The sequence below is a fragment of the Ornithorhynchus anatinus genome, chromosome 18, assembly GCF_004115215.2.
Source record: "Ornithorhynchus anatinus isolate Pmale09 chromosome 18, mOrnAna1.pri.v4, whole genome shotgun sequence".
NCBI classification, from domain to species: domain Eukaryota; kingdom Metazoa; phylum Chordata; class Mammalia; order Monotremata; family Ornithorhynchidae; genus Ornithorhynchus; species Ornithorhynchus anatinus.
Genome location: NC_041745.1, coordinates 12,415,986 through 12,441,645, shown reverse-complemented (window position 1 = coordinate 12,441,645; position 25,660 = coordinate 12,415,986). Strand labels below are relative to the sequence as shown.

At 42.7% G+C, this 25,660-nt stretch overlaps 1 long non-coding RNA gene across 1 annotated transcript in view; it reads left to right on the top strand.

Annotated features, from left to right (window-relative positions):
- LOC114818219 overlaps nucleotides 1-25,660 on the top strand; it is a 62,738-nt gene that overhangs the window by 8,723 nt on the left and 28,355 nt on the right. The window contains exon 2 of the long non-coding RNA XR_003766059.2: nucleotides 19,212-19,308. This is a non-coding gene — a long non-coding RNA (uncharacterized LOC114818219). The remainder of the gene's footprint in view (nucleotides 1-19,211; nucleotides 19,309-25,660) is intronic.

Here is a 25,660-nt window from a genome sequence, read left to right as displayed (position 1 = left end):
ATCTCGTAAAATCAATGGCGACTAAATAGAATCAAGGCGATGTACAATTCATTAACAAAATAAATAGGGTAAAGAAAATATATACAGTTGAGCAGACGAGTACAGTGCTGAGGGGATGGGAAGGGACTTCACACTGAGCTGAGAGAGGGAACGCTCTGGAGCAAGAGGGGAGGTCAAGGGTCACCAGGAGAAATGGTCTGCAATCATGCAAAAACCTACAGATGACTGCATGCTCAGGGTAACACCAGTTAATCAATCAGCCATATTTACTCAGGGCTTATTTTGTGCAGGGCACTTAATAAGCACTCGGGAGAGCCATAGCCCTCTTTTCTACTCCCACTCCTGAAATCCCCTGGAAGCCACTGACTTGGTTAGAGAGAATTATTGAACAATCATTCCCACATAAAATAAACAGCCCGTACGCAAGGAAGCAGAGAACCTCCCAGAAGATATGGGAGAGAAAAGAGAATAGTGAGGGTGGACTCCTGGGAGTGAGGTTTGAGAAATGGCATGGCCTAGTGGAAAGAGCCCGGGCCTGGGAGTCGGAGGATCTGGGTTCTGATCCCGGCTCTGCTACTTGGCTGCTGTGTGACCTTGGACGAGTCGCTTAACCTCTCTGTGCTTCAGTTACCTCATGTGTAAAATGGGGATTAAGACCATGAGCCCCATGTGGGACAGGGACCGTCTAACTCGATTATCTTGTATCTAGAGCACGGGCTTTGTAGTCAGGGCTCATGAGTTCGAATCCCAGCTCTGCCACTTGTCAGCTGTGTGACTGTGGGCAAGTCACTTCACTTCTCTGTGCCTCAGTTCCCTCACCTGTAAAATGGGGATTAAGACTGTGAGCCCCACGTGGGACAACCTGATTCCCCTGTGTCTCCCCCAGCGCTTAGAACAGTGCTCTGCACGTAGTAAGCGCTTAACAAATACCAACATTATAATTATTATTATTATTACCCCAGTACTAAGTACTGGGATTAGCGCATAGTAAGCGCTCAACAAATACTTCAGTTATTAGCATTTTAAGCTTTCGGTTTTAGCTCCATTATCTTCTCTTTTAGCTCTAAAATCTATAAACATCCCCTTTCTCAACCGGAAAAGAGATAGTCTTGGTTGTCACTTTCACATAAAACTTACGGTCTGATGAGCTGAATATTTTATCCTCTTACTCTTTTAGCACAGAATCCTTAAAAATGAAGAGAAATGTTTGCTGAGCTCTCCCCCTAAAATGAATGGCTTTCTTCCTCAGTATTCTTGGAATTGCTAACTCTCCATATTTGCCACAGGCCAGATTGAAACTTTATGTCTTAAAAAAAAAAGTGTTGATACTGATAATTTCATGTTTAATGATCCAGGTTTCTCCAGTCTAGTTTTGGAAGGCGACCCTTCTTTCTTCCTTTCTTAAGTGCTGAGAAAACCCCAAAGGGGAAAGCAACAAGCAGAAATGGGAGAAGGCACGAGGAAACAGCCAACTAGGATAAGAAAAATTTGAACATGCTAACTAATGGCAGCAATAACATTTGACCTTTTCTGGAAACTCAAGCCGAGGAATTCTTCAATTTAAATCTGAAAGATTTGTTGCAATTCTGTCGTTATCCGCTCATTAAAATAAAGCGGCCACAGGATCCAATTGATTAAGATGTAAAGCGAGATGGTATTCTGACAGATATCCCGGCTCCAGGGTTCTGGGCTATTTCCAAATATGCCGTGAGACATCTGCTCTCTCTCCGTCTCGCACAGAAACAGTAGGTCATGAGACTTTAGCTTTAACAATGATTCTGCTTTTATGGACATTTTGGAATCGACTATTCGGCCAAAGGATAGTTATCTCCTGATTGGGTCTTTTATATTCTACCCGGTCTTATTCTTTTACTATCTATGTTTACGGTGGATGTAAAATGCGACATAATTGTTTTCAAGTACATAACCTCTTGGATATCCTGGAACTTTCCGCCCCTCAGCTTCTAAAAATAGTTGCAGCGACTTATCTAGCTTCAGCTGCTCATTTGCTGATTATCCTCGGCCTTCAAACACACTCACTCGCTCGCATTCTAAAAATTCCTTCTCTGGATTCCAGTGCACCTGATAGCTAACCCACCATCTCCCTCTTCCCATTTCCATTCAAACCTGTCAAATGGGATGTCTTTACCCTCTGTTTCCACTTCCTCTCCTCCAATTCTCTTCGTGAGCCTCAACCATCTGGGTTCTGCATCCTTCACTCCATTGAGACCACTCTCTCCAAGCTTGCCAATGACCTCTCCCCTGCTCAAGCTGATGGATTCTATCCTCATATTTCTCACAAATTCACGTTTCTTCCTGGCTCTAGGAAGAACTAAAATTAAAACTGAACTCCTCTTCTTCCTCTCCTCCACCTAGTATTCCTTTACATGTGACAGTACGACCATCCTCCTTGTCTCTGAAGCTTGCTGTGGGCAGGGAATGTGTCTACCAACTCTGTCGTGTTGTACTCTCCCAAGAGTTTAGTACGGTGCTTTGCACACAGCAAGCACTGATAAATGCCATTGATTGAATTATATGATTAAATGATATATGTTTGTATGATTAATCGTATAAATAGCATTCTAAGCATGTCAATAGAAAATATTTTGATTTTGTTTTTACATAGAGTGTCAAGCCTACTAAATATTTGTTGTCATCCTACAATTTGGGCAAAACACAATGGTAAACACAATCCCTAAATTACCACAGACAGATCCGGGAGTAGGAAGAAACAATTATGTGCTTGAGTGCGGTGTTTAACAAGGCTTGAGTAATATGTCATCCATTCCCGCAGTCGTATTTAATGAGCACTTCCTGTGTGCAAAGCACTGTACTGTCAACCAACTGATGTTTCTAAAATTGGGAAAATTTTGGAAATCAATCTTTTTGTGATTATTAATATTGGGTCAGAAGGATAGTTCAGCAAAGAGAAATCCACAAGAAATATCCAAATATTTAGGGATCTCCTTCCTTTTGGCACCTTCTATTAGCCTTGTTAGCAAATGCCATGGTTAGAGAGACTGGTTTTCCTTTGCCTCCTTTCTTTTATCTTGTCCAACCTCTGGGAGAGAGTCGGCAAGCAGTGCCTGGGGAGCTCAAGGGAAGAAGGAAGAGATGACAGACCATGTTTTTTTTTTTTTACCTACTGGACAATCCTCACCCCATTAATTAAGAGTTAGCCCGCCCCGATCTACCGACATTAAGTTCAGGGCACGGAACGCCAAGATTCATGTATTTTAAAAGAGAAATCTAATAGTAATAGCTGCCTCAGCTTGAAGTTGATATTTTCCCCAAGTATCACCCCTAATATTACTAGGATTTCTCACAGGAGAAAGCCAACCAAGACTTTGAGAAGAGCAAGAAAACAGAGCACTCCATCTCACTGGCGAAAAGTTCCTTGGATTTAGTAAAATAAAGTATTCCATATTATTCAATGAGATGGTATAGCCCCAGACATTTTTTTTTTTAATCACAGAGAGCTGCTCAGGTTTGCAGTGCTGATTTGGCATAAGTAAGCTCGTCCTCTAGATTGTAAGCTGGCTGTGGGCGGGGAATTTGTTTGTTTACCGTTGTATTGTACTCTCCCAAGCGCTTAGTACAATGTTCTGAGCACGGTAAGCGCTCAGTAAGTACGATTGAATGAATGAATGAATGAATGAATGAATGAGTAAGGTGTTGTCAGTTAAGGTTTGGAAAAACATCAATAGGAATCTAACTCCAGTAGCACAATCCCATCTGACTCGGGGTGCCTTTTCTCTCTGTGACCTATATCAGTTGACAGACTCATTTATTGTCCATGGATGCTTCCATGGATGTCCATGGATTGGACAGAGCTGGGCCATTGAGTGGGCCATTGGGGGTTGGGTGGTCATTCATTCTGCTTTAATAATAATAATAATAATTATTATTATGGTAATTGTTAAGCGCTTACTTTGTGCCAGGCACTGTTCTAAGAGCTGGGGTGACTACAAGCAAATCGGGTAGAACGCAGTCCCTGTCCCACATGGGGCTGACAGTCTCAATCCCCATTTTCCAAAAGTGCCTCGCACTTAGAACAGTGCTTGGCACATAGTAAGTGCTTAAGAAATACCATCGTTATTATTGTTATTATTATGAGGTAACTGAGGCCCAGAGAGGTGAAGTGACTTGTTCGAAGTCACACAGCAGACAAGCGGCAGATCTGGGATTAGAACCCATGACCTTCTGACTCTCAGGCTTGTACTCTAGCCATTTCACCATGCTGCTTCTCTAACTTCTAAGTTCTCTCTGATATAGGTCACAGAGAGGAAAAGCGCCCTGTGTCAGATCGGATTGTACCACCGGAGTCCTCCTGTCCCTTTACCCGTGCTGATATGGGACTTGGAACTTTTAAGTTTGGAATTTCTATTTTTAAATACTCATAACTTTGGTAAATGATCTGTCCGTGCCTCTTTGGAAGCGCCATCGTACTGGGCTCCAGTACTATAATGGGCTCATAAGGTCAGGTAATGGATGACCATTATCCATCTTAAATGATAGATGTGTCTGGATCCAGTCACAGAATCTTTGGGTCGTGCATGTCCTGTATGAAGGAATTGATTAAAATGCTAATGGTTGGCATAGCAACATTCTTTCCTTCATAATATTAATAGCAACCATAATAATTGTAGTATTTAAGTGCTTACTACGTCCTAGGCGTTGGAGTAGATTCTTGGGTTGGACACAGCCCCTGGCCCAAATGGGGTCATTCATTCATTCAATTATATTTCTTGATGGTTTATTGTGTGCCAAGCACTGTAGTAAGCTCTTGGGAGAGAACAATATATCGAAAAACAGGCATATTTCCTGCCCACGACGAGCTGACACGGTCTTAATTCCCATTTTACAGACGAGGTAACTGAAGCACAGAGAACTGAAGTGACTTGCCCAAGGTCACACAAGCAGGTCACTCCTGAGTGCCATCTATTCACTGAGGCTGAGGTGTTGGGAATTGACAGAAGGCAGTCCAGTATTCTCTACTGTCATCAGTAGCCAACCTGGTGGGTGTATGATGATGCCAATAATAATAATGATAGTATTTGTTAAGCGCTTACTATATTCCAAGCACAGTACTAAGCACTGGGGTCCCACCTGGGGCTTACAGTCGAAATAGGAGGGAGGACAGATATTGAATTCCCATTCTGCAAATGAGGGAAATGAGGCACAGAGAAGTCGAATGACTTGCTCAAGGTCACCCAGCAGGTAAGTGGCAGAGGTGGGATTCGAACCCAGGGCCTCTCACTCCCTGACCCGTGCTCTTTCTGCTAGGCCATGCTGTTCCCTAAAATCTTGTTGGGCATCTGAGCAATTGGCAGAGACCCTCTGGTCATGCAGAGACACTGAGGGCCTTAAAAGAGTTTAGAAGAGTTTTGACGAGTCCCGCCACGCCTTTCATCTCCCAGATGGCAAATCTGTTTCCTCCAGCAGTCTGGGAACAGTTCAGAAATGGGGTATAAGGTCAGAGTGTTTCTCAGAAGAGTTATGTCTTAAATTAGGGCCTGATCAGTGCAATCTCTTGCTCCCCCCAAATCACTGCAGCTCTCCCCTGTAGCATGGCCTGGAGGATAGAGCACGGGCCTGGGAGTCAGAAGAGCCTGGGTTCTAATCCTGGCTCCACTGCTTGTCTACTGCGTGACCTTGACTTAACATCTGTGCCTCAGTTCTCTCATCTGTAAACTGAGCCCCGTGTGAGTCCATGTGGAACAGGGACTGCGTCCAACCTCATTACCTTCAATCTACCCCAGCACTTAGAACAGTGCTTGACACATAGTAACTGCTTAACAAATACTCTTATCATTATTATTATTATTATTACTACTAACCTCAGTTTTCATTTCACCATCTTCACAATCCTGAGATGAAGTTCCCTCAAGCAGCCATTTTCTCCTGGCAAAAACCTCCTGGTCTCTTCTTTGGCAGAGGGAGTCAGAGCATCTGGATTCTAATGCCGGTTCTGTCACTTACTGGGTGACCTCGAGCGAGTCACTTGGCTTCTCTGTGCCTCAGTGCTCTCATCTGCAAAAGGGGGTTTCAGTATTTGTTCTCGCTCCTACTTAGACTATGAGCCCCATGGGGGAACTAATTATCTTGTATCTACCCAGCGCTTCGTATACTTGGCACATAGGAAGCGCTTAACGAATATTAATATTCTTCTTCTTATTATCTTATTTCCTCCTCTATTTGCCCTCCCTTCTGTAACCACCACATTTTACGATTGTCTGTTCAGGTTTACCAGGGAGAGGGAGGAGAATCCTAATGGCGAAGATGTTTATGTTGCCGATTTGTACTTTCCAAGTGCTTAGTACAGTGCTCTGCACACTGTAAGCGCTCAATAAATACGGTTGAATGAATGAATGTTCTTACCTTTCTTTGACCGATGGCTTTAGTGAATTGTAATTTTCAAAAAAGAACATCAAATAACGGATAGACACTCCTTTTCTGGGAAACTAACAAAATACTTTTATATGGGCCATTGGAGCCGAAGGCAGATCCGTGTTTTGGGAAGACGCCCGGATGTTCATTCTTTCGTTAGAATCCGAGGCTTATTTAACAAAGGGCTCATTTTAAGGGATGAATTACTTCGTGGCGCCATCAATTAAATGCCCCCTTTCAGTTACTGTTGCTAAATAAACATATTGCAACTAGCTCAATAGAATATCATCATACACTACCCCTGGTTCAGTGCCACAAGACAATGGGACGGGATCGATTTAAATTTCACTGGCCGCAAGTCCTACGAGGGCATGGCACTGAAGCAAGTTTTTTTTGTACCGAGTTTAAAAATGAATAGTTACTGTACTCTCTTCGGTCAAAGCATCACCAGCGCCGCATCCGTCACAGGAACTCTGTTAGATTAGAAATTACAGAGTAATAGTGCCATAGAAAATCGGAACAAGTTTCTGGGCGACTCCCCTCCGCTAGACGGTAAGCTCCTAATGGGCGGGGAAGGCGTCTTCCAACTCCGTTAGACTGAACTCTCCCAAGCACTCAGTACAGTGCTCTGCAAATAGTAAGTGCTCGACCAAACACCAGTGATTATTGATTGATTATAAACCCCAGCCTGATATAGCGTGCAAATTTTGTCCAGGGTCTCCTTGAAAGTAGGGTGCACCTACTAATAGTAAAACCTAAAGAGTAATTATTTACGAAACGGTACCTTCATCCCGAAGTTGAAAGGAAGTCAAACCAGCTCGCTACATTTCTTCAGCACCGGTATAAAAGAACTTGAAATGAAACCAAGTGGTTAAATCACCTTTCATGGCCAAAATGAATGGAAACGCCAATTTTTCATGCTGCTGTAAAAAGAGGGCTCCTGCCCGTATTATATTATTCAACATCGGATCCGATCTGATCTGTGTCCAAGCTGATTAACTTAATAATAATAATAAAAATGATGGTATTTGTTTAGCACCTACTATGTGCCAAGCACTGTTCTAAGCGCTGGGATAATCAGGTTATCCCATGCGGGGCTCACACTTTTAATCCCCATTTTCCAGATGAGGTAACCGAGGCCCAGAGAAGTTATGTGACTCGCCCAGGGTCACAGAGCAGACGAGTGGTGGAGGACGGATTAGAACCCACATCCTCTGACTCCCAAGCCCGTGCTCTTACCACTGAGCCATGCTGCTTCTAGCTACCCCAACTTTTAGAACAGTTCTTTGGTACCTAGTAACGAATATTGCTATTATTATTATTATTTGAATCGGCTGACTAAGCACCTGGGAGGGTACACTATAACAGAGTGGGAAGACACGTTCCCTGCTTTCAAGGAGCTGACAGTCTAGAGGGGGAGAGAGACGTTAATTCCCGTAAACCTAGTCTTTTATTATTTCCCATTCGGCCACGCTATTTTGCGTCAAGACTAACTTCGGTGTTAGTTGACAGATGGCTGAGCTACAGTATTGATGATTTTCCTTTACTATTTAATGTGCAACTTGAAGAGATGAAACTGAAAGCACTTCAAACCTTCGCCAGAGACATCTAGCTTCTTGAGCTGCCATTTAGACATGTCTGAAGCGTCCAAAAGATTCAGCACAAAATTGATTGCATTTATGGGTAATAAAAAAGCAAGCTTGCTCCAATTATCTAGGGATTTAAGACTAAAATGGGTTTGGAGCCAGAATTATTCAGGTAACTAATGAATTCTCCCTTCCCTGGATTAATTCACATCTGCCTACTCACTGGATACCTAAATTGAGGTGAGCTTGATTTTTTCAGAGTTGAATGTGATCCATCGTTCTTTCTTTCTGCTTTAAGATAGAATCACACTGCAGGCGACTCACCGTGCTTCCTTCTCCTCTCTTTCTTTCAGACTCCTCTCGATGAAAAAGCGTTAATTGAAACGCAATCAGATAGGTGTAATTCAAGGTTTTGACAGTGCTTACTTCAGACTAGAGATGCTGGGAAAAAGCTCTAATACACATTTTGTCTAATAAAGGAGATTTCATGGAATAGATTAGAATGTTTTGTAAGCCTCAGTTGTAAAAATAGCTTGACTTCATCCCAGAATTAACAGCATGGCCTAGTGGAAAGGGCCCGGGCTTGGGAGTCAGAGGAGGTGGGTTCTAATCTCTCCTCCGCCACTTGTCTGCCGTATAACCCTGGGCAAGCCACTTAACTTCTCCATGCCTCAGTTACTTCATCTTTAAAATGGGGATTAAGACTGTGAGCCCCACGTGGGACAACCTGATTACCCTGTCAGCCGTGTGACTGTGGGCAAGTCACTTCACTTCTCTGTGCCTCAGTTCCCTCATCTGTAAAATGGAGATGAAGACTGTGAGCCTCACGTGGGACAACCTCATTCTCCTGTATCTACCCCAGTGCTTAGAACAGTGCTCTGCAAGTAGTAAGCGCTTAACAAACACCAACACTATTATTGTTATTGTACCTACCTCAGTGTTTAGAACAGTGCTTGGCACGTAGTAAGTACTCAACAAATACCATTATTATACTTATTATTAATTATTTAAAACATCAATTCAATACTTATTACTGTTAAGAATTGTTAATTGTTTTAAAGAATAGCTGACTCAGGTCTTCTCAAAGGTGGGGATTAAGATCTGTCAAACCTCACGCTTAGGAGAACTCATATTATAATAATGATAGTGATATTTGTTAAGCACTTACTGTGTGCCGGGAACTCTACTGAGCCCTGAGATGGAGGCCAGCAAATAGAATTGGACACAGGCCCCGTCCCACATGGGGCTCACAATCTCAATCCCCATTTTACAGATGAGGGAACTGAGGCACAGAGAAGTGAAGTGACTTGCCCAAGGTCACACAGTAAACAAGTGGCGGAGCCGAGATTAGAACCCTCGACCTTTTGACTCTCAGGCCCTTGCTCCATGCAGAACGCTGCTTCTCATAGTGAGCTTGACTGGCATAGGGCACCTCAGCACAAACATTTTTCCAAGATCGTAGCGCTTTCTCCCTAGACAGGCAACTGCTGTCGGAAAATCGGCCCCTTATTCCCCGAGGATGTCAATCGGTTAATCAATGGTATTTGTTGAGTACTTACTGTGTGCAGAGCACTTTTCCAGGTGCTTGGAAGATCAGCCTATCAATCATATTTATTGAGCACATACAGAGTATGTATTAAGCAGTTGGGAGAGTACAATATAACGGAATTGGTAGAATCTCTCCCTGCCCACATGGAATTTGCAATCCGGAGGAGGAGACAGACATTAAAATAAATGTTAGCTGTGTAAAAAAAAGTGCTGTGAGCCCCACGTGGGATGGGGACCGTGTCCAACCCAATTCCCTTGTATCCACTTAGTACAGTGCCTGGCTCACACTAAGCGCCTAACAAATACAATGATTTTTATTATTAGGAGGGTGTAGTTCTATGGAAAGCAATAACTCTTAAGTAATTCTTTCTTTGGAAGTATTCTTTCATGAAAACGTCCACTGAATCTTTGTATCTTCCTCCTCTACGTCGCACTGGTCTGGATTGTTTCTTTCCTCAAGGGCAAAAACGGACAAGATTACAAGCAAGCTGGAAACGAAAACAGGATATGGCTAACAAAGAATTTCCTAAATACGGTTTATCGGTCTTCCGATATTGAACTTGAGGCATAGGCCATTATTAAGTGAGTAAACAAGTTAAAAAGCAGGCTCACTAGTCAGAGGGCACTTCTGTCTTCTCAGGCTGTTTCAGTTTTTGGAAACAGTGCCTTGACTTTTAACCCCCTTGTAACCATTTACCATTGTGAATGGCTGAAAGCAGTCATTTTGTGATTAATAACGATGGGACCAGAATGTCTAAGAAAGAGATGAAGAAATCTTACTATGGGAAAGTGCAAACTGACAGGAAGCTAAGAATGCAGTGTGTCTTTCAAATCTCCAGCAACCTAAAAATCCTCTGCAAAAATAAGAGTCAGTGATTAGTTTGGTTGTAATTTGGCTATAATGATTCCTAAGAGTTTCATTTTAGAATAACACTGTGCTGAGGCAATGAAAATTTTCTTTTATTTTCCATTGTTTGGGCTTAAATTTAAGAGTAGAATTTTCATCATCCGTATCACTACCTACTAGTATTATGTATCCATCATTTTTCTCTTGATAGTTTTTTTGATTTTTTAATGTATTTGAAATTCCTTGAAATCCTAAATTGGATTTCTTCCATTAAATATATATTTTTTCCCAGGTAGAACTGAGAAATCCATGGTGGAACCAATTTTCTTAGACAGTCTTCTAAGGAAAATATGATCTCCGAATGTATAGAAGTAGAATCGGGACTGAACTTGTGGTGATTTGGATGACTTGGGATAAAGATAGGGGCAGTGGGAGTTTGTCTACTCAGCTATAGCACTTTAGATCACTGGGTGGAGACCAGATTCGTCCGCAAGTATCAGAACCACGTAGCCAAACCGACTTTCTCATAATAATAATAATGATGCTGGCATTTGTTAAGAGCTTATTTTGCCTCAAGCACTGTTCTAAGTGCTGGGGTAGATACGAACTAATCAGGTTGGACACAGTCCTTGGCCCACATGGGGCTCACGGTCTCAAGCCCCATTTTCCAGATGAGATAAATGAGGCACAGAGAAGTGGACTGACTTGACCGAGGCCACACAGAAGACAAGTCATGATTAGAACCTGGTCCTTATGACTCCGAGCTCCCTGCTCTATCCACTAGATCCTTCTGCTTCCCTGGACTTTATGGACAGAGAGGGTCCTATTTAGAAAATTTCTCAAAGATTGACCATTTTCAAACTGACTCATTAAAGCCATCACTCCCATTACTAACAGGATTTTGTTTACAAGTGAGCAAAAAAGCAACATTAACAGGTTTAAAAGAAATTTTGAGACACTCCCTTTCCACAATCACATATCTTAAGTTACATTTGAACCTCGGGGTACTCGGTAGATCTGTGGCTGGTTCATCTACAATCCCAAAACAGGTTTCCAGAAAAATCTTTGTCGTTCGGATTCTTCTAATTAAAATTTTGATTTACAGTCTGCCCCTTCTCTGATGAGTGCCCCCGGCAGGATTTGATTGGTGGGAAATTCTGTCCGTTTGCCACTCGTTCTGAGCAGGAGCTTGGTTCTGACCCCAGCCACCCTTGATTAATTGATTGACGTGCTTAGGGAATAAGGAAACATTATTCTGACAATACGGGCCCATCCTGGGAGAATGAGCTGTGATTGGAAAAAAGCCTGTGCTCACGTGCTCGATACTAATCAAGGCTGGTTCGCTCTAATATGAGTTTTCCATAACGTGGAGCTTGACGCCACGATGGCTTTTTATAGACTCTAAAATGGGCATGGAGCTCGATGCTTCATTTTCTTCAAATCTGTCCAAACCTTCTGATTTGGTTTTCTGTTTTTCTATCGTTGGATAGTGTACCGCCTAGAGAACGTCTTTCGGTGCCAGCTGTAAGTTCTACTCTGCCAGGGGAGTTCTGTGGTTATGTATAGAGTTTTTGAGGGGTAGGCTAGTTTGAAGCCTCGGCTTTCTTCAGATTACTTGTAGGTCCCCAGTGAAGTGCAAAGTGATCAGTAATCATCTGAACATCTTGCATATATTCATCAAGAGCACAGTCACCAGCATAAAGCAATTCCCGTGTGACAGCCTCAGATTCTTTCGATGATTCTCCTAGCCTATTGAGCTGGAATCGTTTTCCAGTGGATCGGATGAATATTCCGACTGTAATTTACAGGTTGCTTAAGGCATCCTCAAACTCGGTGGCATGGAAAAGGTGGAACAGAACTGAATCTGTCCCAAAGAACTGTTTCATTTGGACGGGGGTGGGGAAAGGGCCAGGGAAGCAGCCTGGCATAGTGGAGAGAGCGCGGGCCTGGCAATCAGAAGGTCGTGGGTAAATAAATAAATTACAAATATGTAATTAAGTGCTGTGGGATTGGGAGGGTGGAAAAATAAAGGGAGCAAGTCAAGGAGATTTAGAGGGATTGGGAGAAGAGGAAAGGGGAGCTTAGTCAAGGAAAGATGTGTCTTGAATAAGGCTTGAAGTGGGGGGGGAGAGTAATCGTCTGCCGGATTTGAGGAGGGAGGAGGTTCCGGGGCAGAGGCAGGATGTGGGCAAAAGGACGGCGGTGAGATAGATGAGATCGAGGCACGGTGAGAAGGTTGGCATTAGGGGAGTGAAGGGTGCGGGCCTTCCAAAGTGATAAAGTCCTAGTTTGGTATCTCCTGCTCTTGCTTCAGAAGGAAGATTCCAGATTGCCAAACCTGAAATAAACACAAATTTTATGAAAAGTCCTCTTTTCAGTGTTTTCAGATCCCAAATTGGTTAAGGACTCCCATTACCTCTCCAACCCCTCACTATTCGGCACTACCTGAACGGAGGCAACCTGACAGGTTTACAAACTTATACACCGAACTCAAGAACCCAGTGGGGGGAGAAGCAAATGTTCTTTTTGCTACTGTTGGGGACTGTTTGCTACTGGCTGGACCCCTGATTTTGGGAAGGAGAGGTGTCTGTTCAATGTTCCACTGTACTCTGTCAAGCACGATTACAGTGCTCTGCACATAGTAAGCACTCAAAAAGCATGATCAAATGAATCTAGCATTAGTTGTCTTTGTCTTTATGTTGTATCTGGGCAGAAAAGCCACCTTCAAATTGATTTGATTCAAATCGAATCAAATGTCCTTTGATATGTTTATGTAACTATGTGTATATTTCTGTATATGTACACATATTTACGTTACATATAACGGAACACACATATGCATATATATATATAAGTAATAATAATATTTTTTAAATGAGGTGTATATTAAGTGTTTACTTCGATTTAAGCTGAGTGTCAAGCAATGGGGTACATGTAAAATATTTAGACAGTCCCTGTTTCATATTTAGAATAGACAGTGCCTGTTTCACATGGGGCTCATAGACTAAGGAATAAGAATGCATACACACACACACACACACATATGTGTGCATATAAGTATATATGTGCCTGTCAGTTGTGTGAGCCCCACATGGGACACAACCTGACTACCTTGTATCTCCCCCAGTGCTTAGAATAGTGCTCGGCCCCTAGTAAGCGCTTAAGAAATGCCATCATCATTCAGTCAATTCCAAAAAGAGAAGCAGCGTGGCTTAGTGGAAAGAGCCTGGGCTTGGGAGTCAGAGGTCATGGGTTCAAATCCCAAATCCACCACTTGTCAGCTGTGTGCCTTTCGGCAAGTCACTTCACTTCTCTGTACCTCAGTTACCTCATCTGTAAAATGGGGATTAAGACTGTGAGCCCCACCTAGGATAACCTGATAACCTCGTATCCACCCCAGCGCTTAGAACAGTGCTTGGCACATAGCAGGGGCTTCAATGCCATCATTATCATTATTATTATTAATTCATTTCTTTTGACCATTAGAGAAGTAGCGTGGCTCAGTGGAAAGAGGCCGGGCTTGGGAGTCAGAGGTCATGAGTTCGAATCCTGGCTCTGCCACTTGTCAGCTGTGGAACTGTGGGCAAGTCACTTAACTTCTCAGTTCCTCAGTTACCTCACCTGTAAAATGGGGATTAACTGTGAGCCTCACGTGGGGCAACCTGATTGCCCTGTATCTCCCCCAGCGCTTAGAACAGTGCTCTGCACATAGTAAGCGCTTAACAAATACCAACATTATTATTATTATTAGTCATAAGTATATTTATGGCTGTCTCACGTGTTAGTGTGTAAACTCTTTGATGGCAGGGAATATATCATTTTCGTTATTCAGTAGCCTCCAGGCTCCTCATACTGTGCATTTCAAGGGGTTGCTCAATCAGTGTTGCGACTCCTACTGTTGCTATAGTTACCGATCGATCAGTCAATCGATCGTTACTTATTAAGCACTTATCGTGGACTGAACTGTACTGAGTGCTTGGGCGAGTACAGTACGAGAATTGGTAGACACCTTCCCTGCCCGCGACGAGCTTACAGTGTGTACAGTTTACTACTATTTCCATTACTACGAAACAGTGTGGCCTGCTGGATAGAACACAGGCCTGGAAGTCATAAGGACAGGGGTTCTAACGCCGGCTCCGCCTCGTACCTGCTGTGTGACCTTGGGTAAGTCACTTAACTTCGCTGCGCCTCAATTCCCTCATGTGTAAAACGGGGATTAAGACTGTGAGCCCCGTGGGTGGGACATGGACTATGCCCAACGTGATTAGCTCATATCTACCTCAGCACTTAATACAATGCCGGGCACATAGTAAGCTCTTAACAAATGCATAAGAATATAATAACTATTCCATTGGCTCCTTCAAGGCACCGTTATCGGTGACTTCGCTTCGATTCTCTCCTCTTGGGACGCCACCATGGATTTTCTATTCCACCTGGCCCTCTGGCAGCCCTAGTTAAAGGAGAGGCTACACACATGACCAGAGACCCTTTAAGAAGGCTCTGAGATGGACGTGAGGAATTGGCCAGAGTTCAGACTGGTCCAGTAGCAAAGTTGCATAATGTGACTGGAAATATGAAAGTGAGACAGTTAAAAGGGGATGATTTATTCAGCTAGAGAGAAATACTACCCACAGGACTGTAACTACCTGAAAGCCTAAAACTCCTTCACTGGCTTCCAGGAATCCAGATTCAACTAAAAATTGGGGAAATGACCTTCTTAGCAGAAAGGTTTTGCTGGGTGCAAATTGGGTTGAATGTTTTACGGGCTTTACCAGAAAAACCTTTGAAAGTGCTTTCATGAGCGGTAGGATTTTGATATGAGATTCCCTGTGAAGTAGCTTAAAAAAACAGAAGGAAACTCGAAAGCAATTGCAGGAACACTTGGTCTTTCCACTGTTTTTTCTTACTTCTTCATTGTCAGGAAAGTTTTTTTTGAACAGCCATTGCCTGAATGGTCTTGAGTGATTTCACCGTTCTTTTATCTTACATAGTCACAATGTTGTAGTTGATGTATTTAGAGACCCAAGCAACATTTTAAAAAATCAACCATAATAGTTGGGCCAGAAAAAATCCTTTATTGAAGCTTCTATACAAGTATTATTTTTGTATCTCCGTTTCTTTATAAAGCCCTATGCTTCTATTTATTTCTTTTAAAAACATGGCCCCTTCAAAATCAAAATGGAATAGTAGAATGATTAGTCTCATTTTTGAACTTCATGTGAGTTATACTCTTTAACCCTATTTCCTTTTCCTGAATAGATAGCGGGCCTCGATACATCCCTTACGTGTTTCGAACGTGAAAGAGCTTTTTTCCCCACTATTTTTTTCCAAGGAAAAAGCCATACTGGGATATATTTAATACCAGCCGAGAAACAGTCTCTCCTATTCAATTTCTGCAACATGAGCTAAAGAAGATATCCCCTTGGCTTTCTTTTAGTATTCCAAACACACACATTGTCAATTTTCCCTGCCGCTTCACACCTTAACCCACCTTCCTTGATTTTAGTGATACAGAGCTCCAAACAGTAGAGGAAACGGAACAATGTCATCTTGTTCTAGCCTGTCTCCCAGGCTCTGGTTTCTGTGTTTTCACCTTGATTCTGTGGTACCGGTGTTCTAAAAATAAACCTCTGTGACAATTCCCATGAGGTCCTGCAGTCTGTGAGAGGTCTCGGAATGAAATTCCTCCCACCCTTTCCTGCTTAAGCGAACAAGTTACCCGTCTTGCTTTCAGCTTCTCATCCGACTGGGTTTCCCTGGAGCGTTCTCAAGGTTTTCTGAGAATAGAAACCCCAGCCCATTAGCCACGAAGGGAAGAAGGTCAGAGGGCGGGGGAGAGAATGAGTGTGAAAGGGTCGTGAAATGTACAGAAAATATTTTTAAGATCAGAGGAGAGCCTCATCATAAAAAGGGGTTGGAAGCTAACACTTTCATACATCGGAGATGCCATTTCTTTCCTAATTTCCTAATCCGGAAAGATGGTTTTACAGTTAAATAGCAGTGAGCCAAAGCGGAGAAGAGAGCTCACGTGAATGTAAGTGCTAAACAAAGTGATTGTGCTTTATTAAAGAAGCCAGCGCAATCACCGCCATGATATTTTGTGGGCAGCCTCAGAAAATCTCATGTTAGTTGGAAGTTGCTGATACTGGCGAATTGAGATTTTTACCCAAGTCAGAGAATTTGAATCTCTACTCGACTCTGAGAAGTGGCACTTTTTCTTATGGTATTTGTTAAGTGCTTACTATGCACCAGACACTGTATTAAGCAGTGGGGTAGAAAATAATAATTATTATGATACTTGTTAAGCGCTTACTATGTGCCAAACACTGTTTTTAAGCGCTGCGGTAGATTTGAGTTAATCTCGGTGGACACATTCCCTATCCCACATGAGGCTCACACTGTTATTCCCATTTTACAGTTGAGGTAACCGAGGCACGGAAAAGATAAGTGAGTTGGTCGAGGTCACACAGCAGACATGTGGAAGAACCGGGATTAGAACCCAGGTCCTTCTGACTCCCGGGTGCTACCCACCAAGCCAAGCTACTTCTCCACAGATAGAAGATAGTCATGCGGGGCACAGTCTGTGGCCCACATAGGGCTCACCCTCTTATCACCGTTTTACAGATGAGGTAACCAAGGCATAGAGAAGGTAATAGACTTGCCCAAGGTCACACGGCAGACAAGTGGTGGAGCCAGAATTAGAACCGAGGTCCTTCTGGACTCCCAGGCCCGTATCTATCCTCTATTTCACCTCTCTTTCTATGGCGGTCACCCCTCCCGTTCCATTTTTAGATCGTGAGCACTGGACCTTGCCTTATTTCCCCAGTAACTGTTCAGTCGATCGATCCACTATTCCTTAGCATTCTTGGATGCTGACAGTGTGGCTTAATTGTGAAATACCATTCCTTCAATTCAAAGGGTTTCAACTTCATCTAGTTTGGGGGAAAAAAAGAGCCTCCTAAATTCTGAGGATTCATGATTATTTATGGGTATCGGGACATTAGTGAGTCCTCTCGTCGCCCCCACAATTATTTATAAATATGTAAATATTTGGGCAGTTGCCTGTCTTTGAGAGGAAGAGGAGTCAGAAACAGGAGAGGGAGGAAGAGGAAAGCTGATGATAACCAATACCCGCTGCACACCGAGTAATGAATATTATACTTTTATGTACTGCACTTGCTTGAAATTATAGGCTGTGATTTTGGCAAGCATCTTCTACACATGAGTACTAATTCTACAGTGGAAAATAAATGAGCATAGCCTTTGCAATGGCAAACAGGAAGTGATTCATTCTGTCGCTTTAGAATATAGGGGACCTTCCACACCAACTCCTTTCCTCCCTCCAAGAATGCCATGGTGAATCACGAGGGTCGTGAGCAGCTGCGGAATGCTCCCGGTAATTTCCGCCGATACAATAAACCATTTTTCACATTCATGAAGACAGCCTTATCTTTTGCCGCATAACGAAAAAGGTAGAGGATTGTTTGGAAATCAGAACCTCTGCCTCAGATGAATTACCCTGACGCACAGGCAAAAGAAATTGATTTAAAACTGGGAGGCATCATGGGGCTACGCCGCCTTAGGGCAGGGGCTGATGTATCCGTAAAAATACACCGCCACTCGGAGGAAATGCGAGCACTTGTTCTGGAGCCAACGAAAACTCTTCCGATGAAGTTCCAAGCCTGCTTCTGGCGTATAGGATGCTAAAATGGCTTCCCAAATGCAATTCCCTCGGAGAACATTCACTCTCTAATGATCGAATTTTAAAATAGGTACTAAGGCATTCTCTAAATCTCTCAGGAGAAGAAAGCCCATTTCCTCAGTAGCAACTGGAAAGAGGGATTGAAGGAGGGAAATGGAAGAGAGGACATTAGGGAAGCAGAAAGGAGGAAATGAGCGAAAACAGGAGCACAGATTGTTTCTTCTCTCTCTTTCTCTTTCTCTCTCTCCCCCATATATAACGCATAAACATCTGTATGTGTGTATACCTATATACACAGATATGTATTTGTATATATATGTATATACATTCATTCAGTCATAGTTATTGAGCGCTTACTGTGTGCAGAGCACTGTATTAAGCGCTTGGGAGAGTACATTTGGGCAACAAAGAGAGACAGTCCCTGACCACAACGGACTCACAGTCTAGAAAGGGGGAGACAGACATCAAAACAAGTCAACAGGCATCAATAGCATCAGTATTAATAAATAGAATTATATATATATGCATATATATATATATGCACATCAGAACAAGTAAAAGAGGTGTTGATATAAATAGAATTTTAGATATGTACATATATACACAAGTGCTGTGGGGTGGGGAGGGGGGTAGAGCAGAGGGAGCGAGTCGGGGCGAGGTAGGGGGGAGGGGGAGCTGAGGAAAAGGGAACCTTAATCTGGGAAGGCCTCCTGGAGGAGGTGAGCCTTCAGTAGGGCTTTGAAGGAAGAAAGTGTGACTGGCAGATTTGAGGAGGGAGGGCATTTCAGGCCAGAGGTAGGACGTGGGTCAGGGGTCGACGGCATCTACGTATACATTCATCATAATAATGATGGCGTTTGTTAAGCGCTTACTATGTGTGAAGCAATTTATGTATGCCTATACCTGAAATTCCTTAAAATGCTTTTCCCCAAATCCCTTCCCCATAAAGGGCTCTGTTTTTTGTCTATAATGAGTACTTGGTTAAAGATCTGAAATTCAGAGTTTTCCCAAGTTCATTCTCGCACAGCTGAGAGCTCACAAAGCATCAAAGCTAATTTGCTTACATTTTGTAGGCTGGAAAGAATGTGGTTACTTATCTTGTATACTGCTTACCGTATTTTGTATATTTTTCTTTTAGGAGAGCATTTTTGAATTTAGCCAACTAATGCGTCTCAAAATCTCCACACTCGCAGAGGGCGGTTTCTCTTTCAACTGGATTTATTATGATTACAGAAGTAAGTAAGAGATAATAGAAATTATTTGAGATCAAATTATTATGGCCTTCCTATTAAATTACACAGTCCACACAAGTAGTCAAGAATTCTTTTCTTCCTCTTGCATACAGTACCCTAAAATAGCCAGGATGAATTAGTCTGTGATTTACTGAAACCAGTAATTGTTGGTGAATTAATTGTCACTTGACTAGCATCTCTCTATTCCCCTGTGGAAACATTACCCAAGTTAAAGGGGGTTAATGTGAATTATTTCACAAGCCACTTGAGATTACAAATCTGTAATTATCTAAATTTGAATAAATCACTAACTGATTTCTAGAGTTTAACAGATTTTGAAAGCTTTATCCGTTGACCTCAAATGGTATAATTTTCTCATTCTAAAGAGAAGGTCTGAGAATGAGGCGAGAGTGGTTTATTTCTTAACGGAAAGCAAAAAGTGACCCTAAATGATGGTTCCTCTTCAAATTCAACCAATGGTATTTGTTGGGGGCATATTGGGTGTAGAGCTCTGTACTAAATAATGATAATAATGATAATGATGTTGGTATTTGTTAAGCGCTTATTATGTGCAGAGCACTGTTCTAAGTGCTGGGGTAGACACAGGGGAATCAGGTTGTCCCACGTGGGGCTCACAATCTTAATCCCCATTTTACAGATGAGGTAACTGAGGCACAGAGAAGTTAAGTGACTCGCCCACAGTCACACAGCTGACGAGTGGCAGAGCCGGGATTCGAACCCATGACCTCTGACTCCAAAGCCCGTGCTCTTTCCACTGAGCCACACTGCTTCTCTATGCTTGATAGAGTTCACTGGAATTAATAAATGAACCTGAACCTCAAGGAGCTTACAGTCTAGTGAGGAAAACATACATGAAAATAAATTACAGACAAGAGGAAGCTGATAGGGTATCAGAGTGAGGAAATAATAAGAAGAAGAAGAATAATGATATTTGTTAAGCGCTATGTGCCACGCACTGTTCTAAGCACTGGGGTAGATACAAGGTAATCGGGTTGTCCCCCGTGGGGTTCACACAGTATTATTCCCCGTTTTACAGATGAGGTCACTGAGGCACAGAGAAGTGAAGTGACTTACCCAAAAAGTCACACAGCTGACAAATGGTGGTCGGATTAGAACTCATGACCTCTGACTCCGAAGCCCGTGTTCTTTCTTCTAAGCCACTTTGCTTCATGAAAACATGAAAACGTATATGAGGAAAACATATATGAAAGTAAATTACCGAGAAGAGGAAGCAATAGGGAATGAAAGATAAGTACATCAGTACTATGAGAGATTGAGAGAAATACTTAAGTGCTTAGATGACGTAGGAAGTGTGAAGTAACATGGCCTAGTGGGAAGAGCGTAGGTTCAGTCACAGGAGCACTATTCTAATCCTTGCTCTGCCACTTGCCTCCTGTGTGACCTTGGGCAAGTCCAACTTCTCTGTGCCTCAGTTTCCTCCACTGTAAAATAGGGATTCAATACCCGTTCTCCCTCCTACTTAAACTGTGAGCCCCATATGGGAAAGGGACTGTGTCGAGCTTGATTGATTTGTATCTTTCCCGGGGCTTAGAATAGCATCTGACAGATAGTGAGCAGTTCACGAATATCATAAAAAAAGCGCCAAGTGGCGGCCGGGGAGATATGAATTGGAGAAATTAGAAATATATCCAGATGGGCCTCCCGGGGGGAGAAGGTTTTCAGAAGGACATTGAGGATGGCGGAGAAGTGTGGTCTTTTAAGTTACGAAAGGGGAGAGAGTTCCAGACAGCGAGGAGGGTGTGAGCAAGAATTTGTCAGCGGTACAGATGAGAATGAGGGATAAGGAGGTGAGGCTGAGACAATCGAAGAGCGTACATTAGGGCGTGGTGGGAGAAGAGAGTGGGGAAGTAAAAGGGAGAGAGAGTGATGTTTGAGTCCCCTAAAGATAATCAGGAGTTTCTGCTTGTGTGGAGAAGAAAGGCCAACATTTGGACGTCTCTGAGGAGTGATGAAACGTGCAGACATCCATTTTAGAAAGATGATCCGGGCAGCTTAGGGAAGCATAAACTGGACAGAGAGAGAACGGAGGCAGGAATAGCAGAGAGGAGGCCTATGAAAAGTTCAACGGAGACAGAACCGAGGTTCTGGAGCCAGGGGAAGTCATTCATTCATTCAATCGTATTTATTGAGCGCTTACTTTGTGCAGAGCACTGCACTAAGGGCTTGGAAAGTACAATTTGGCAACGGATAGAGACAGTCTCCTCTGGCAAAGGGAAGACAGAAAGGATCTGTTCCACATCCACAGACTAAACCCTTAACCCCCATCAGCCACCTCTCGATGCTCGCTGCCTCTAAGAGAGCGAATTTATAGAAGTGTTTCTTCAGCGCATACTATGTTACAAGCACTGAGGCAGATACAGGATAATCAGGTCAGATGCAGTCCCGCTTCGTACGTGGGGCTCACAGACTGTGGCGGAGGGTGAAATAGGTATTGAAACCCCATTTTGCTGATGAGGAAACCGAAGCCCAGAGGAGTCGAGTGACTTGCCCGAGATCACACAGCAGACAATGACAGAGTCAGAGATTAGAACCCACGTCCTCTGACTGCCAAGCCCGCGTCCCGTCTCTCTCCTCTCCAGGGTGTTCTTCCCAGGGTTGCCCAGATCGTTTTTATGAAAAATCGTTTCAGTCCAACTGAATCGTATTTATCCAGCGCTTACCGTGTGCAAAGCACTGTACTAAGTTCTTGGGAGAGTATAATACGACATCAGGCATATTCCACCTTAGGAATCTCCACTGACATCCACTCTTTGCTGCATCAAACACAAAGACCTTACCTTTGGCTTGAAGGGATGCAGTCAACTAGCCCTCTCCTACTTTACCTGGCTGATTTTCCTAGTATAACCCAACCCGCACACTCCGTTCTTCTAACACGAACCTGCTCTCTGTGCCTGGACCTCGTCTATCCCGCCACAATCCCACCTTCTCTCTCAGACAGGGAACTCCTTCCCTCTTCATATCAGACGGTTCACTACTTTCCCCACCTTCAAAACCCTCCTAACATCACATCGCCTGCCCGGCCCTGGATCTGGGAGCCAGAAGAACTTTAATGTTTCATCTCGGCTCTGCCGCTTGTTTGCTGTGGGCCTGGGACGAGTCACTTTACTTCTTTATGCCTCAGTTCCCTCATCTGTAAAATGGAATTGAGACTGTGAGCCCCAGGTGGGACAGGGTCTGGGTCCAACCTGATTAGTTTGTACCTACCCCAAAGCTTAGTAGAGTGCTTGGCACATAGTATGCACTTAACAGATACCATTTTTAAAAAAATCACCTACCTGAAGTTTTCCCGGACTAAACCTTTTACTTCCCCTATTCACCCTCCGCTCTGCATAGATTGTGCATTTGGGTGGCTACTCCTTAAACATTTTGTTATTCACCCCAGCCCCACAATAATTCTATTTATATATCTCTAACTCTATTTATTTTTATTGATGTTACTGATGCCTATTTACTTATTTTGATGTCTGTCTCCCCGCTTCTAGACTGTGGGCCCATTGTAGGCAGGGATTGTCTCACTTTGTTGCTGAATTGTACTTTCTGAGCGCTTAGCGCAGTGCTCTGCACATAGTAAGCGCTCAATAAACAAGATTGAAGGAATGAATGTAAATATTCCTATACTCTACTTTTTTCCCATTTCTCTAGTCTGTTTTAATATCTTTCTCCACCTGTTGACTGTAGGCTCTTTGTGGGCAGGGATTACATTTATTAACAGTCATCTTGTACTTTCCTGAGTGCTTAGTACAGTGTTATGCACACAGTAATTGCTCATTAAATGCCACAGGTTGATTTGCTGCTAGGTCATCCTGCTTCTCATCAGTGTTTCTGGGCAAATTTATGCACATGTCTTACTGCTCATGGCAAACCCCATCCCCCTAACGCTAGACAAAAGTTCTATGCAAGTGGGGGCTTAAGGGATCTAAGCCAATCTTAAGGAGAGAAATGAAATTCACCCATAAACAGGATATTAATTTATTTTTTCCCAGAAAAGGCTCAATACCCTGATGTCAATGCAAACTGCCGGGAGAGATCTACAGATAGGAGGGAGAAATATTTTTAAAATGAAATACAAAGAATGCCTAAATAGTGCATTATTTTCTCTATCCATCTCTTCTTGACATACCTATTTACAACAAATCAATTACTTTTTTTATTCTAAATAGCAATAAAACTATAGTTTTTAATGTGAGGATGTGCTTTTAAATGATCGAACAGATAGAAAACTAAGGAACTGCAGATTAGGGAAGTCAGGTGCACGTGACAATTTGCTAACGTAGGTTGTTTTTCATTAGCAGAAGAAGCTGTCTTTGCAATTTACAAATGAAAAATATTGATTCGTATGTCATTTAACACATAAATTTCAAAGCTTGGTAGACATTACTATGGGATTAAGAAAAGGAGCTTTTGGGATGTTTACTGATAAATGAACACTGGTCCTTATGCAATACTTCAAGAGATAATAATAATAATGGTATTTGTTAGGCACTTACTATGTGCCAAGCACTGTTCTAAGTGCTGGAGTAGATACAATAATAATAATTATGTCGGTATTTGTTAAGCGCTTACTATATGCCGAGCACTGTTCTAAGCGCTGGGGTAGATACAGGGTAATCAGGTAGTCCCACGTGGGGCTCACAGTCTTCATCCCTATTTTCCAGAGGAGGGAACTGAGGCCCAGAAAAGTGATGGGGCTTGCCCAAGGTCACCCAGCAGACAAGTGGCAGAGCCGGGATTAGACTCCCAAGCCCAGGCTCTTGCCACTAAAATGGACTCCCCTTCCTGGTCCTGTCCAGTCCGATTGGATTTGTGCGTATATAACTTCTTAGGAGTAAAAGTCAGCAATAATAATAATGTTGGTATTTGTTAAGTGCTTACTATGTGCAGAGCACTGTTCCAAGCACTGGGGTAGTTACAGGGTAATCAGGTCGTCCCACATGAGGCTCACAGTTAATCCCCATTTTACAGATGAGGTAACTGAGGCACAGAGAAGTGAAGTGACTTGCCCACAGTCACAAAGCTGACAAGTGGCAGAGCTGGGATTCGAACCCATGACCCCGACTCCCAAGCCCGGGCTCTTTCCACTGAGCCACGCTGCTTCCCTGTGAGAGCAGAGAGGTATTTTAAAGTATCCACTTTAATTCTGAAATTATTTTCCCTTGGGCAAAGAAACCAAAGGAAGGATTTGATATAAAGTATCTCGATTGTATTCTCTTATGGCCGTTCAGGGAGAGCGCTTTCAACGGAGAGGATATGCAATTTCAAAATTAAAGTATTCATGCTGTTATTGCTAGGGGAAAAATCGTCCTCATTTGATTAGAATCTAGACACATGCATTGTCTTTTGTAATTTTCCAGTCTTTTCTTCTTGTTATTGTTTACATCCACCAATATCTAACCACTTAGGAAACATTCAGAAACCCAGTAGTGCCCAAATCATGTATTTAACCAGAAGAACTCAGTCCAACTTGGTACCATTTACATTCTGGTCTCTTATGATCATATTTTTTTCCTTGTCCCTCTCATCTTTTCCATAAACGTGCAACCTGATGTGATCTTTCAATTAGAAGTTTGAAGCTGAAAAGTTGATTTTAATGAACAATTGGGCAGGAATCATATTCCTAGAAGAAATTATGAGTGAAAAAAGAAATCAGGGCTGACTTGAAATGCAAACACAATCAGAGGAAATAGAAAACTAGAACACTTACCAGTAAACAGATTTTTCACAGAGGATGTGTACTGACTTCTCATCTGAAATTCTGTAATCCAACATTTTCATCTACAATGGAAGATAAATGAAAAAATTCTATGAGTTTAGGAATAAACACCTTATTCAGTGTGGAAAGAAATGGTCGGTTAAATTTGATGAAGAAAGAATCACTTATGCCATTTCTTCTTAGTGAATTTTCTCTTTCTCATACAGAAGATTGTACTAGCTAATTTAAAAATACTGCATTAAATAGTCCACGTCAGTAAAATGCTAACACTTCATGTGACACATCCATGAGCTCGCTGGGAGCAGGTAACGTGTCTTTTTGCTGTTAGATTGTACTCTCCGAATCGCTTAGTACAGTGCTTTGCACCCATTAAGTGCTCAGCCAATCCGATTGAATGAGTGAATGAGAGGCAGTCATCCAAACTCAAACATAAATCAGAAATTATGGGAGGCAGCATGATCTAGGGGAAAAGAATAAGGAGATCTGAGTTCTAGTTCCAATTCTGCCACTGACCTGCTGTATGACCTTGGTCGAGTCACTTAACCTCTCTGTGCCTTAGTTCCCCATCCGCGAAGCAGGGATTTAATATCTGTTCTCTCTTTT